Source organism: Pseudophryne corroboree, chromosome 8 (assembly GCF_028390025.1).
Source record: "Pseudophryne corroboree isolate aPseCor3 chromosome 8, aPseCor3.hap2, whole genome shotgun sequence".
Classification (NCBI taxonomy): domain Eukaryota; kingdom Metazoa; phylum Chordata; class Amphibia; order Anura; family Myobatrachidae; genus Pseudophryne; species Pseudophryne corroboree.
In genome coordinates this window covers 17,011,815-17,026,143 of record NC_086451.1, presented here as the reverse complement: position 1 = coordinate 17,026,143, position 14,329 = coordinate 17,011,815, and the positions used below count along the sequence as shown (strand labels likewise).

The following is a 14,329-nucleotide window of genomic DNA, read 5'->3' as shown; positions in this document are numbered from 1 at the left end:
GGACTATCTGGTGTGCACTGGCTCCTCCCCCCATGACCCTCCTCCAAGCCTCAGTTAGGATACTGTGCCCGGACGAGCGTACACAATAAGGAAGGATTTTGAATCCCGGGTAAGACTCATACCAGCCACACCAATCACACCGTATAACCTGTGATCTGAACCCAGTTAACAGCATGATAACAGAGGAGCCTCTGAAAGATGGCTCACAACAATAATAACCCGATTTTTGTAACAATAACTATGTACAAGTATTGCAGACAATCCGCACTTGGGATGGGCGCCCAGCATCCACTACGGACTATGAGAAATAGAATTATCGGTAAGTAAATTCTTATTTTCTCTAACGTCCTAAGTGGATGCTGGGGACTCCGTAAGGACCATGGGGATTATACCAAAGCTCCCAAACGGGCGGGAGAGTGCGGATGACTCTGCAGCACCAAATGAGAGAACTCCAGGTCCTCCTCAGCCAGGATATCAATTTTGTAGAATTTTACAAACGTATTTGCTCCTGACCAAGTAGCTGCTCGGCAAAGTTGTAAAGCCGAGACCCCTCGGGCAGCCGCCCAAGATGAGCCCACCTTCCTTGTGGAGTGGGCATTTACAGATTTTTGGCTGTGGCAGGCCTGCCACAGAATGTGCAAGCTGAATTGTACTACAAATCCAACGAGCAATAGTCTGCTTAGAAGCAGGAGCACCCAGCTTGTTGGGTGCACACAGGATAAACAGTGAGTCAGATTTCCTGACTCCAGCCGTCCTGGAAACATATATTTTCAGGGCACTGACAACGTCTAGCAACTTGGAGGCCTCCAAGTCCCTAGTAGCCGCAGGCACCACCAATAGGTTGGTTCAGGTGAGACGCTGAAACCACCTTGGGGAGAAACTGAGGACGAGTCCTCAATTCCGCCCTGTCCGAATGGAAAAATCAGATAAGGGCTTTTTCAGGATAAAGCCGCCAATTCTGACACGCGCCTGGCCCAGGCCAGGGCCAACAGCATGACCACTTTCCATGTGAGATATTTTAACTCCACAGATTTAAGTGGTTCAAACCAATGTGACTTTTGGAACCCAAAACTACATTGAGATCCCAAAGTGCCACTGGAGGCACAAAAGGAGGCTGTATATGCAGTACCCCTTTTACAAACGTCTGAACTTCAGGGACTGAAGCTAGTTCTTTTTGGAAGAAAATTGACAGGGCCGAAATTTGAACCTTAATGGACCCCAATTTCAGGCCCATAGACACTCCTGTTTGCAGGAAATGTAGGAATCGACCCAGTTGAATTTCCTCCGTCGGGCCTTACTGGCCTCGCACCACGCAACATATTTTCGCCAATTGCGGTGATAATGTTTTTGCGGTTACATCCTTCCTGGCTTTGATCAGGATAGGGATGACTTAATCCGGAATGCCTTTTTTCCTTCAGGATCCGGCGTTCAACCGCCATGCCGTCAAACGCAGCCGCGGTAAGTCTTGGAACAGACAGGGTCCTTGCTGGAGCAGGTCCCTTCTTAGAGGTAGAGGCCACGGATCCTCCGTGAGCATCTCTTGAAGTTCCGGTTACCAAGTCCTTCTTGGCCAATCCGGAACCACGAATATAGTGCTTACTCCTCTCCATCTTATCAATCTCAGTACCTTGGGTATGAGAGGCAGAGGAGGGAACACATACCCTGACTGGTACACCCACGGTGTTACCAGAGCGTCTACAGCTTATTGCCTGAGGGTCCCTGGACCTGGCGCAATACCTGTCGAGTTTTTAATCATGTGGAAGACTTCTGGGTGAAGTCCCCACTCTCCCGGGTGGAGGTCGTGCTGAGGAAGTCTGCTTCCCAGTTGTCCACTCCCGGAATGAATACTGCTGACAGTGCTATCACATGATTTTCCGCCCAGCGAAGAATCCTTGCAGCTTCTGCCATTGCCCTCCTGCTTCTTGTGCCACCCTGTCTGTTTACGTGGGTGACTGCCGTGATGTTGTCCGACTGGATCAACACCGGCTGACCTTGAAGCAGAGGTCTTGCTAAGCTTAGAGCATTGTAAATGTCCCTTAGATCCAGGATATTTATGTGAAGTGATGTCTCCAGGCTTGACCATAAGCCCTGGATATTCCTTCCCTGTGTGACTGCTCCCCAGCCTCGCAGGCTGGCATCCGTGGTCACCAGGACCCAGTCCTGAATGCCTAATCTGCGGCCCTCTAGAAGATGAGCACTCTGCAACCACCACAGGAAGGACACCCTTGTCCTTGGTGACAGGGTTATCCGCTGATGCATCTGAAGATGCGATCCGGACCATTTGTCCAGCAGGTCCCACTGGAAAGTTCTTGCGTGGAATCTGCCGAATGGGATTGCTTCGTAGGAAGCCACCATTTTACCCAGAACCCTTGTGCATTGATGCACTGAGACTTGGCTCGGTTTTAGGAGGTTCCTGACTAGCTCGGATAACTCCCTGGCTTTCTCCTCCGGGAGAAACACCTTTTTCTGGACTGTGTCCAGGATCATCCCTAGGAACAGAAGACACGTCGTCGGAACCAGGTGCGATTTTGGAATATTGAGAATCCAATCGTGCTGCCGCAACACTACCCGAGATAGTGCTACACCGACCTCCAACTGTTCCCTGGATCTTACCCTTATCAGGGAATTGTCCAAGGGATAACTAAAATTCACTTCCTTCGAAGGAATATCATCATTTCGGCCATTACCTTGGTAAAGACCCGGGGTGCCGTGTACCATCCATACGGCAGCGTCTGAACTGATAGTGACAGTTCTGTACCATAAACCTGAGGTACCCTTGGTGAGAAGGGTAAATTTTGACATGAAGGTAAGCATCCTTGATGTCCCGAGACATCATGTAGTCCCCTTCTTCCAGGTTCGCAATCACTGCTCTGAGTGACTCAATCTTGAATTTGAACCTTTGTATGTAAGTGTTCAAAGATTTTAGATTTAGAATCGGTCTCACCGAGCCGTCCGGCTTCGGTACCACAACAGTGTGGAATAATACCCCGTTCCCTGTTGCAGGAGGGGTATCTTGATTATCACCTGCTGGGAATACAGCTTGTGAATGGCTTCCAAAACTGTCTCCCTGTCAGAAGGAGACATCGGTAAAGCCGACTTTAGGAAACGGCGAGGGGGAGACGTCTCGAATTCTAATTTGTACCCCTGAGATATCACCTGAAGGATCCAGGGGTCTACTTGCGAGTGAGCCCACTGCGCGCTGAAATTCATTGAGACGGGCCCCCCACCGTGCCTGATTCTGCTTGTAAAGCCCCAGCGTATACTGAGGGCTTGGCAGAGGCGGGAGAGGGTTTCTGTTCCTGGGAACTGGCTGATTTCTGCAGCCTTTTTCCTCTCCCTCTGTCACGGGGCAGAAATGAGGAACCTTTTGCCCGCTTGTCCACGAAAAGACTGCGCCTGATAATATGGCGTCTTCTCATGTTGAGAGGCGACCTGGGGTACAAACGTGGAATTCCCAGCTGTTGCCGTGGCCACCAGGTCTGAAAGAACGACCCCAAATAACTCCTCCCTTAATAAAGCAATACTTCCAAATGCAGTTTGGAATACGCATCACCTGACCACTGACGTGTCCATAACCCTCTACTGGTAGAAATGGACAACGCGCTTAGACTTGATGCCAGTCGGCAAATATTCCGCTGTGCATCACGCATATATAAAAATGCATCTTTTAAATGCTCTATAGGCAAAAATATACTGTCCCTATCTAGGGTATCAATATTTTCAGTAAGGGAATCCGACCACGCCAACACAGCACTGCACATCCAGGCTGAGGCGATTGCTGGTCGCAGTATAACACCAGTATGTGTGTAAATACCTTTTAGGATACCCTCCTGCTTTCTATCAGCAGGATCCTTAAGGGCGGCCATCTCAGGCGAAGGTAGAGCCCTTACAAGCGTGTGAGCGCTTTATCCCCCCTAGGGGGTGTTTCCCAACGCACCCTAACCTCTGGCGGGAAAGGATATAATGCCATTAACATTTTAGAAATTATCCGTTGTTATCGGGGGAAACCCACGTCATCATCACACACCTCATTTAATTTCTCAGATTCAGGAAAACTACAGGTAGTTTTTCCTCACCGAACATAATACCCCTTTTTTTGGTGGTACTCGTATTATCAGAAATGTGTAAAACATTTTTCATTGCCTCAATCATGTAACGTGTGGCCCTACTGGAAGTCACATTTGTCTCTTCACCGTCGACACTGGAGTCAGTATCCGTGTCGGCGTCTATATCTGCCATCTGAGGTAACGGGCGCTTTAGAGCCCCTGACGGCCTATGAGACGTCTGGACAGGCACAAGCTGAGTAGCCGGCTGTCTCATGTCAACCACTGTCTTTTATACAGAGCTGACACTGTCACGTAATTCCTTCCAACAGTTCATCCACTCAGGTGTCGACCCCCTAGGGGGTGACATCACTATTACAGGCAATCTGCTCCGTCTCCACATCATTTTTCACCTCATACATGTCGACACAAAAGTACCGACATACAGCACACACACAGGGAATGCTCTGATAGAGGACAGGACCCCACTAGCCCTTTGGGGAGACAGAGGGAGAGTTTGCCAGCACACACCAGAGCGCTATATATATATACATACAGGGATAACCTTATATAAGTGTTTTTCCCCTTATAGCTGCTGTATAGTTAATACTGCGCCCAATTAGTGCCCCCCTCTCTTTTTTTAACCCTTTCTGTAGTGTAGTGACTGCAGGGGAGAGACAGGGAGCTTCCCTCCAACGGAGCTGTGAGGGAAAATGGCGCCAGTGTGCTGAGGAGATAGGCTCCGCCCCCTTTTCGGACTTTTCTCCTGCTTTTTTATGGATTCTGGCAGGGGTTAAATGCATCCATATAGCCCAGGAGCTATATGTGATGCATTTTTTTTGCCATCCAAGGTGTTTTTATTGCGTCTCAGGGCGCCCCCACCCAGCGCCCTGCACCCTCAGTGACCGAAGTGTGAAGTGTGCTGAGAGCAATGACGCACAGCTGCAGTGCTGTGCGCTACCTTGTTGAAGACAGGACGTCTTCTGCCGCCGATTTTCCGGACCTCTTCTGCCTTCTGGCTCTGTAAGGGGGCCGGCGGCGCGGCTCTGGGACCCATCCAAGCTGGGCCTGTGATCGTCCCTCTGGAGCTAATGTCCAGTAGCCTAAGAAGCCCAATCCACTCTGCACGCAGGTGAGTTCGCTTCTTCTCCCCTTAGTCCCTCGATGCAGTGAGCCTGTTGCCAGCAGGTCTCACTGAAAATAAAAAACCTAATCTAAAACTTTCACTAAGTAAGCTCAGGAGAGCCCCTAGTGTGCACCCTTCTCGTTCGGGCACAGAGATCCAACTGAGGCTTGGAGGAGGGTCATGGGGGGAGGAGCCAGTGCACACCAGATAGTCCTAAAGCTTTCTTTAGATGTGCCCAGTCTCCTGCGGAGCCACTATTCCCCATGGTCCTTACGGAGTCCCCAGCATCCACTTAGGACGTTAGAGAAATAACCATTAAGCGATCAGTACACATAGGGGCGATTCAATTGTTTTGTGGGCTCCCACAGGAGCAATTTAATTCTTCCCCCCCACTGGGCGCATATTAGTACTGGGTTTAGCCACACAAATTGCATAAACCCATCTAAAGTCCAGGTTGGGCCTCCCAAACCAGGCATGTGTCCCCCTAGCTGCATGCGTGCCTGAACGGAGCAACTATTGAAATGCTCCGTTGGGCACCATCTAGTGACAGCTGGGGCGAATAACAATTGAATCGCCCCCATAATGCCGCAATACTTGATAAATAGGCAATTACCAGAGAAAGCCAGCAAATCTTACCACAAGCGAGCTATCCCCTTCATGCGCATGAGAGCAGCCATTAATAAAACTTTCTATGGGCACAGGAGACCTAGCAGATAGGAAGTGAAAGAAATGTTGGGGCAGCATAGTGGTTAGCATTGCTAATTTATTATCAACACACTGTATGTGGAGTTTGTATGTTTTCCTACGCTTCCATGGGTTTCCCCCTGGTGCCCCAGTTTCCTCTCACACCCCCAAAACATATTGGTTTATCAACTGCCTTCTCACAAACAATGTTCCCTAGGGCTTATGTGTGTCCACGAGGTAGGGAAAATAGAGCGTAAGCTCCAGCGGTGCAGGGACAGATGTGAATGAAATAAGTACAGCGCTGCGGAATGTGCGTGCACTATATGGACTACTGTTGAGCATTATATGGCTGAGACAGATGTTAACTTTAGCGAACAGAACAGACCGATGGTGAGGACCTTACTCACAAAGCCTTAACCTCTCCAATCTACTAGGCCTTGCTGATAGCGACACGGCATGACCAGCCTGCACAAAGCATCTCTACGGCGTGGCGGCTTCCAAACATTAAACACAGCTTTTTCTTACATCACAATATTACAGCTGCTGATCTGTACGGTAGCAGACTCTGTACAGCGGTAACAGCGGGGAAGACAGGACTACTTTGTGCGTCCCTCGGCTAGCACAGGATGTTGTAGCCGTATCAGAATACCGCTCTGTTCCCATCCATGTGGGGCAGAGGACAGTGTTACATGGGGCAGGGATGTCACAACAAAATACAAGAGGAATGCTCATTATCTAGGCAATAATTAAAAACGGTGCATGAGACAGGGTCTACTACGCGTCCCACGCTATTTATTCTCCCTCCAGGGGTGTCTTGCCGGTATGCTTAGCGCTGACAGACGGCATATCAAATGCCTCCCCATGAGACACCCATAACCTGACAAAGAATGTCTATCACCATAATGGAGTTCGGGATGCCGGCAGTCTGAATACCAATGCCGAAATCCAGACGCTGGGATCTCGTCATGGATCAACATGCCGGCGCCGAAAAACTGCCAGGATCCTGAACGTAAGTATGCCGGGTCTGCTTGGGGTTATGGTTAGGCTGCAGGGGGGGTTTAAGTTTAGGCTGCAGAGAGGGAGGGTTAAGGTTAGGCTACAGGGCGGTGGGGTTACGTTTAGGCTGCGGAGTGGGAGTGTAAACGTTAGGCTGCGGGAAGGGTCATGGTGGGAGGGAGAGTTTGCCTACTTACCTTCCAGGTGTTGGTATCCTGCGCGTCGGGAGAACGCTGACGGCATCCTAAGCACCAGGATCTCAATACCATCCCCTATCACCAGTTCCAAAAACACAAACGTCTCGGAGGGCAGTAAAAAAATATCAGCCTAGAACTGCAGAGCGGGTAACACAAAATGCATGCAGTGGAAGGGGGCGGCCGTAAGCACTGTCCGTTACCCAGAGCAACCACACTTCACAATATGGGCCGGATTCTGTGGTGACACAGACAACAAAACAGAGCAAGGACTGTGTATCTTGGTAAAACCGCATTGCACCGACGGAGGGGAGAAGATGTAACATGTGCAGAGAGGTACAGATTTGGGAGGGGAGTCCAACCTCAAATCTAAAATAAAAGCTGTCCATTATTTGGGGGCTACACGCAGGGGCAGCCTGTATTTACCCTGCATGCAAACATAATGCATGTTTTTGCCCCCCTTGCAGGGTAACATGGTTTGTCCAGGTGCACACTTACTTGCTTTACCCCCCACCTGAGAACCGGGCCCTGTACCTCCACGGCTGGCCAGGAATTGCTGCATCTTCTCAACTAAAGTTCACAGGCACCATGTTATGTCAGTAAAGATTTATGCTCGGGTCCTATACTGGATTCAATGGAAACCCGCTGTGTGAAAACGGAATTAGACTTTAAAAAAATGACATTTCCATGAGGAGACGCTTGTACAGAGTGAAGATACACAATATGGGAATTCCAAGGAATTATTATTATTATTATTATTATTACTTGATAATTTCCCCCTTCAAGCTTCAGTGGGAATATCCGCATATGTGCAACTCTTCTGCGTCTCTGGTCAGTGGTCTGGCGTCTGCTCTTCCTCACTTCCCGCAGCCGGATAAACTACCTGCACGGTCACACAGCCGACAACTTGCCTGAATGATCGCTTAGCTTGGACAACAAATACTTAGTCAGCACAATTACTTATATCCAGAATCTCCAACCCTACAGCATATCGTATACTGGTCTGTCGCATATGGAGCAGAATACAGTGACGCCAACTGAAACAATCCAAATGAGAAAAGCTTAAAAAAAAAAAAAAAAAGGGGAAAACACTGTACAAGTCTTCTGCCCGTAATATGCCTAGCAGGGGCAAACGCAGGAATTCTGGAGGGAGGGGGGGGGGGGGTTTAAAGGTTTCATTGTAAAGCGATTGTCAGCAGCCTATACTCTCCGTCCCATTTTAAAGAGCGTGTATGTACTAAGCCTTGGAGAGAGATAAAGTGGACGGAGATAAAATACCAGCAAACCAGCTACCAACTGTCATTTTTCAAACATAGGGGGGGGGGGGATTCAATTAAGGACAATACATTTTTGGAGGTTTTTTTGCGATATTTTCCCATTTTGTCGTAAAAATTTTTTTCAGGCTATCTAATTAGTTCCCATTTCTACCGTCCCCCACCAAAAAAATATCTATTTTCAAGCAAAAACATATAGAATCTGTGATAATTTCACAGGCCTTAAGTGTTTCTGTTGACGGATTTGCGAAAAAGCCTAATTATCAGGCATCTTGGTTCGGGGCTGCTAAGGCTCTGAAGAAAAAATTCCCCGATAATAGCTGCCCCTGCCACTAGCCCGCGGTAAATGACTGCAGGCAATTGAACTCCCACCACAACCTGTAACATGACAGTTAGGAGCTGATTGGTTGGCACTTTATCTCTCGCGTCTTACTAGTATCACTTTTTGGGCTTAAATGGGGAGGGGGGGGGGGGGGAAGAGCCTACTACCAAGGAATATTCGCTATAACGTCCCATTAGATGGCGCATTATGCAGACCACACCCAGGATAATAATAATAATTTTATTTATATAGCGCTCTTTCTCCAACTGGACTCAAGGCGCTTTACAGACATCAAAAACAATGCACATAACACAGAAGATGTAAGTAATACAGCAATAGATCAGCCACACAGACATAAAAAGAAAACTTAGAGTGCACAGTAAGCATAATGCAGGATTGGTGTAGGCATTTTGGGTAATAACTTCCAAGGGCTGTGTATTCCACCCTCACAAGTACCAGGTGCGGCAGCCATCTTGGGTGCACTGCGTAGGATTACCCAGGATGGAATAGTCTACCCCTTGAAGAGATGACACAAAATGGGGGAGATTGCAGAGTCCTACAGTTCAAAGTAGGGTTCCAACAAAACCATCAGGTCCATGTATTTTTCATCCCATCCACAAGCGTACCAGATGAGGCAGCCATGTTGGGTGCACTACGAAGGTTACACAGTGGGAGATGAGCCATACAAGGGCAAAATGAATGTCACCTTCTATCTAGTGCTGGCAACAACACAGAGCTTTTTGCGTGCTGCGGGACAGATTACTCCGAAACCCCTGACAATATATAAAACCAATACAAGATCCTGAGTTGTGATCTCTACTATACAGCAGATAAAGTTATGATGTATACTTCCCCATTAATATACTGACGGGCAGCAATTGTACCGCGTGCGTATATATATATATATATATATATATATATATCTCAATGTATACATCCGGCACTCAATTTGAAAAAAAGCATATGCCTGGGTGCCTTCCGTAGGTTAATTCAGGTAGCGTGCCTATCCCACCTGTGGCTCAGATATACCTGAGCCACAGGTGGGATAGGCACGCTACCTATATATATATATATATATATATATATATATATATATATATATATATATATATATATATATATATATATATATTTTTTTTTTTTTTTTTTGTATTATTTATTAGTTTTCTCTGCGAGTCCTGGGAACAATCTTAAAGCCTAATTCAGAGTTGATCGCAGCAGCAAATTTGTTAGCAGTTAGGCAAAACCATGGGGGTAATTCCAAGTTGATCGCAGCAGGATTTTTGTTAGCAATTGGGCAAAACCATGTGCACTGCAGGGGAGGCAGATATAACATGTGCAGAGAGAGTTAGATTTGGGTGGGGTGTGTTCAATATGCAATCTAATTTGCAGTGTAAAAATAATGCAGCCAGTATTTACCCTGCACAGAAATAAAATAACCCACCCAAATCTAACTCTCTCTGCACATGTTACATCTGCCTCCCCTGCAGTGCACATGGTTTTGCCCAATTGCTATCAAAAATCCTGCTGCGATCAACTTGGAATTACCCCCTATGTGCAGTGCAGGTGGGGCAGATATAACATGTGCAGAACAGTGTAAAAATAAAGCAGCCAGTATTTACCCTGCACAGAAACAAAATAACCCACCCATATCTAACTCTCTCTACACATGTTACATCTGCCCCCCCCCCTGCAGTGCACATGGTTTTGCCCAACTGCTAACAAATTTGCTGCTGCGATCAACTCTGAATTACCCCCTTAGCCTGTTACCAAAACCTATTCTAGAGGTAGTAAGACGCTACCTCCCTTGTAGATTAATAATAACCGCGGGCCGTCCATTCTGCGGCGTGTCACCTACCCACATTATGCAATACGGTATTAATCCCAACAACCCAATACAGAATTACATGAAACTGGTGCAACAAAATATTATTTGAAAATCTGGCTGCAGAATATAGAAGGCTTACATGCTGCGAGGCAAATCACCTTCCACTGCATATTGAATATTTTAAAATGTTTTCACTTTGGTGAATAGAAAAAAAAATATGTAAAAGACAAACATGACACCACTAAAGTTATACACGCCAGGACAATTTTACTCACAATCTTAATTTTCTGTGCGATAACATCAGATTTCCAGTGTACGCACTAATTAATGATCGTTCAGACCTAAACTATTAAAATACAAACTAGAAGATTATCAGTCCAATCTTTCTGGTGGGAGCAAAAATCTCGTAATGTCTGGGAGCAAAAAACAATCAAACTATTCCCTCCCAAAAGCCGGAAAATCGTAAAAAATGGTTGTTCGGATTAAGTGGTTAAATCAAATGGATTTAACCAATTTGAATGTCCATTTTTGGCTGTTTTCCAGTGTTTGGGAGCAAATGGTCAATTGTCATTCGCTTCTATACATTACCAGAATTTCATTCCAACCAGAAAGATTGGACAGATAATCTTATAGTGTATACCTGGCTTAAAAAAGGATGAACAAAGATCACATCGTTAAGGGCCTTACAAACTTGCCGATGTGTGCGGCCGATATGAACAATTTCGTTCAGTTATTTTAATAAAGAATGATGTACGCCTGTATGTTGTTAGAATATTAATTATATTTGTAAGAACATAGACTAATAAGTGGGAGGAGTCAGGAATAGTAAGGGGAGGAGTCACAGAGGTGGGCCTGTGTGCTTCAAAAATGCCAGGGCCTATTTTTAGTCCCAGTCCGGCCCTGTCGCTCAGTGTGTAGGCACCAACGATCAGTGGCACCGCGGTCGTTCAACGTTGGTGCCGGGTCGTTTATGCAGGGCTATGGAGCCAGGTGACGTCAGGGAGTGAAGAAACTGCACTCCCTCGTCACAGATCCACCCCCACCACCATATCGTGTGTAGGGCCCAAACAATGTACCATCGGGCAGAAAGGTTACCTGGATCATGTACACTATGTACTACAGAATGTGCATGGTATGGGTGCGGGGGGAGTAGGTCAGACCCAAATATCCAATCTGACTGGTTTTGGAACAATAACCGGCCCTGGGGGCTGCCTACACGCGCTGAGATTAATCGGACCAAGCAAGTGTAACTACAAGTCTCAGCAACCCCTACTAGCTTATGGATGGCAGAAACAGCTGGGACCTGTGCTCCCGCCAGCTGTAGTCTCTAAACCAGGCATGTCCAAACTGCGGCCCTCCAGATGTTGTGAAACTACATATCCCAGCATGCCCTTACACAGTTTTGCAGTCAGAGAATGCTAAAGCTGTGTCAGGGCATGCTGGGATGTGTAGTTTCTCAACAGCTGAAGGGCCGCAGTTTGGACATGCCTGCTCTAAGCGATGGAATTCCTCACACCAATCTAGGTTTTGCTCCACCATCCAATAGAACGTTCACAAATCAAAAGGTGGATTTCCATAGGCGCCAAAGTCTCCATAGAATGGGCCAAGTCATGCGACAGCAGATTGGGGAATATACGATGCGACCTATAACAACGGGATGCACTCTAGTGTCCTGAATCATCAGTGTTCCTTATTTAATCTATAATTCACAAGTACTCTGACAGAAAAAGGCTGAAAGTTACTGTAAGTCCAGGGAGAACGCTACTTCTTTTTTTTTTTTTAGTTGAGATTTCATACATTCAAAGGGTAAAATTATCATCATCATCCTTTTATATGGTGCCACAAGGGTTCTGCAGCATCCAATTAAAGAGTACATAAACGAATAATCAAAACTGGAAAACAGCAACTTACAGTTGACGACAATATAGGGCAAGTATTATTATTATCCTTTATTTATATGGCGCCACAAGGGTTCCGCAGCGCCCAATTACACAGTACATAGACAAATAATCAAACAGGAAAACAGCAACTTACAGTTGATGACAATATAGGACAAGTACAGGGTAAATAAACATAGCTACATCAGCAGATGACACTGGAATAAGTATCAGGTGGCAGAAGACTGCTGGATGTGGTACAGTTGAAGATTATTAAAGTAAGAAAAGGATAAGCACATGAGGGAAGAGGGCCCTGCTCGTGAGAGCTTAAATTCTAAAGGGGAGGGGTAGACAGACAGGGGTGAGACAGATGGGGTACATAGAGAGCGTGGAACAGAGGTTTAGGATGAGATTTGGCTGGGTTTGGTGAAGCGCCGTATCCACCAAAATGTTTGTAATATACACACAAAACTTTTAGCATAAAAAAAAAAAAGTTTTAGCATACAATTAATAATGAAATAAAAAAATTGAACAAATACAAAATAGAAAAAAAATCACTTATCACAAATAGAAAAAAAAAAAAATCACTTATCATCAACAATCAATTTCAAGAATATGGGCCAGATGTACTAAGCCTTGAAAAGTGATACATTTCACAGTGATAAAGGGGCAGATTTATTAAGCTTGGTGAAGTGATAAAGTGGAAGGTGATAAAGGACCAGCCAATCAGATTTTAACTTCCATGTCACAGGCTGGGTTTGAAAAATGACAGTTAGGAGCTGACTGGTTGGTCCTTTATCACCTTCCAATTTATCACTTCACCGAGCTTAATAAATCTGCCCCAAAGTACCAACTGACCAGCTCCTGTCATTTTTCCAACACAGCCTGTAACATGGGTGTTGCTTTATCTCCATCCACTACCTTTCTCCAAGTGTTAGTACATAGACCGCATCGGGCTTGATTCAATTCCATGCAATGTTAATAGCGCCATAAGGAAGGTCCAGGAGCTATTCAATTGATCGTGCTATTATGCCCCGACTAGAGGATTCCGCATTCCTCCTGAAGAGTGAGCAGAAATCTGACTAAACTATTGCCGCCATGCCGTTTTCTGCCTTTCGCGCGGCGCAGACAGCATTACGGCAGGTGCTTAAGTCAGTGAATGCCAGTCCTCGCGACTAAACACCTAGATTAAGGCGCCAGTACTGGCATCTCCCGACTAGTGATGAGGACAATTGAATACCTCCGAGACCTCCTTCCCGGCTCTATTAACAAAACGAAGACAAGCCCATAGATCGGGGCAGTCACGGATGTAATTCTCTGTACAGCACTGCAGAATATGTGTGCGCTATATAAATAAACCAGCAATACATAAAATAATCATATGCAAGGAACCCCTAAATTCCCAAGGGACAGAATAACAGTTTGCAGCAGCCATAATCATGTTCCCTCTACACCACAGGGGGCAGTCCTGCAGCAGAGTGGGGTAAGTGGGGGTCCCACAGGGTGACTCCTCATTTACTGCACAGTCTCCAGCCCACATGTGTCTGATTTCCCCGAAAAGCCACCCTAGAGTTTGTGTAACCTGATCCCCAGACTATGATCAGACACCTGGCTGCAGTCCTGGGCCAAACACAACTCACTTTGCAACAAGAATCCCTTAAAGCAACAGAGTTCCTGTTCCCTCCTCCTGAATGTGCAATGCAGCTCTGTAGCCCAGTATATACAATGTATCAGTGACCTAGTATATACAATGTATCTGTAACCCGGTATATACAATGTATCAGTGACCTAGTGCATACAATGTATCTGTAACCCGGTATATACAATGTATCAGTGCCCTATACACAGTGCATACAGAATGAGGGGTAACTTACATGCAGCAGCTCTCCTCCTACCACCACAGCGTCCTGCAGGAGCAATGCTGGAATCCCATGTCCTCAGCTAATTCCTCCAGCAACAAGTTGTGTGCGGGGAGCTCCCCCTAC

General features: G+C 46.5%; 1 protein-coding gene across 3 annotated transcripts in view; it reads right to left on the bottom strand.

The window, feature by feature from the left end:
• Positions 1 to 14,329, bottom strand: part of DAB2IP (DAB2 interacting protein) — a 1,128,147-nt gene that overhangs the window by 862,501 nt on the left and 251,317 nt on the right. Inside the window, exon 1 of one of the 3 annotated variants that reach the window (XM_063935969.1) lies at positions 14,219 to 14,329. This exon is cut by the window's right edge and continues 179 nt beyond it. The exons of the other annotated variants lie outside the window; for them this stretch is intronic. The gene's annotated coding sequence lies outside the window, so the exon portion shown is untranslated. The remainder of the gene's footprint in view (positions 1 to 14,218) is intronic. 3 annotated transcript variants of the gene reach the window in all.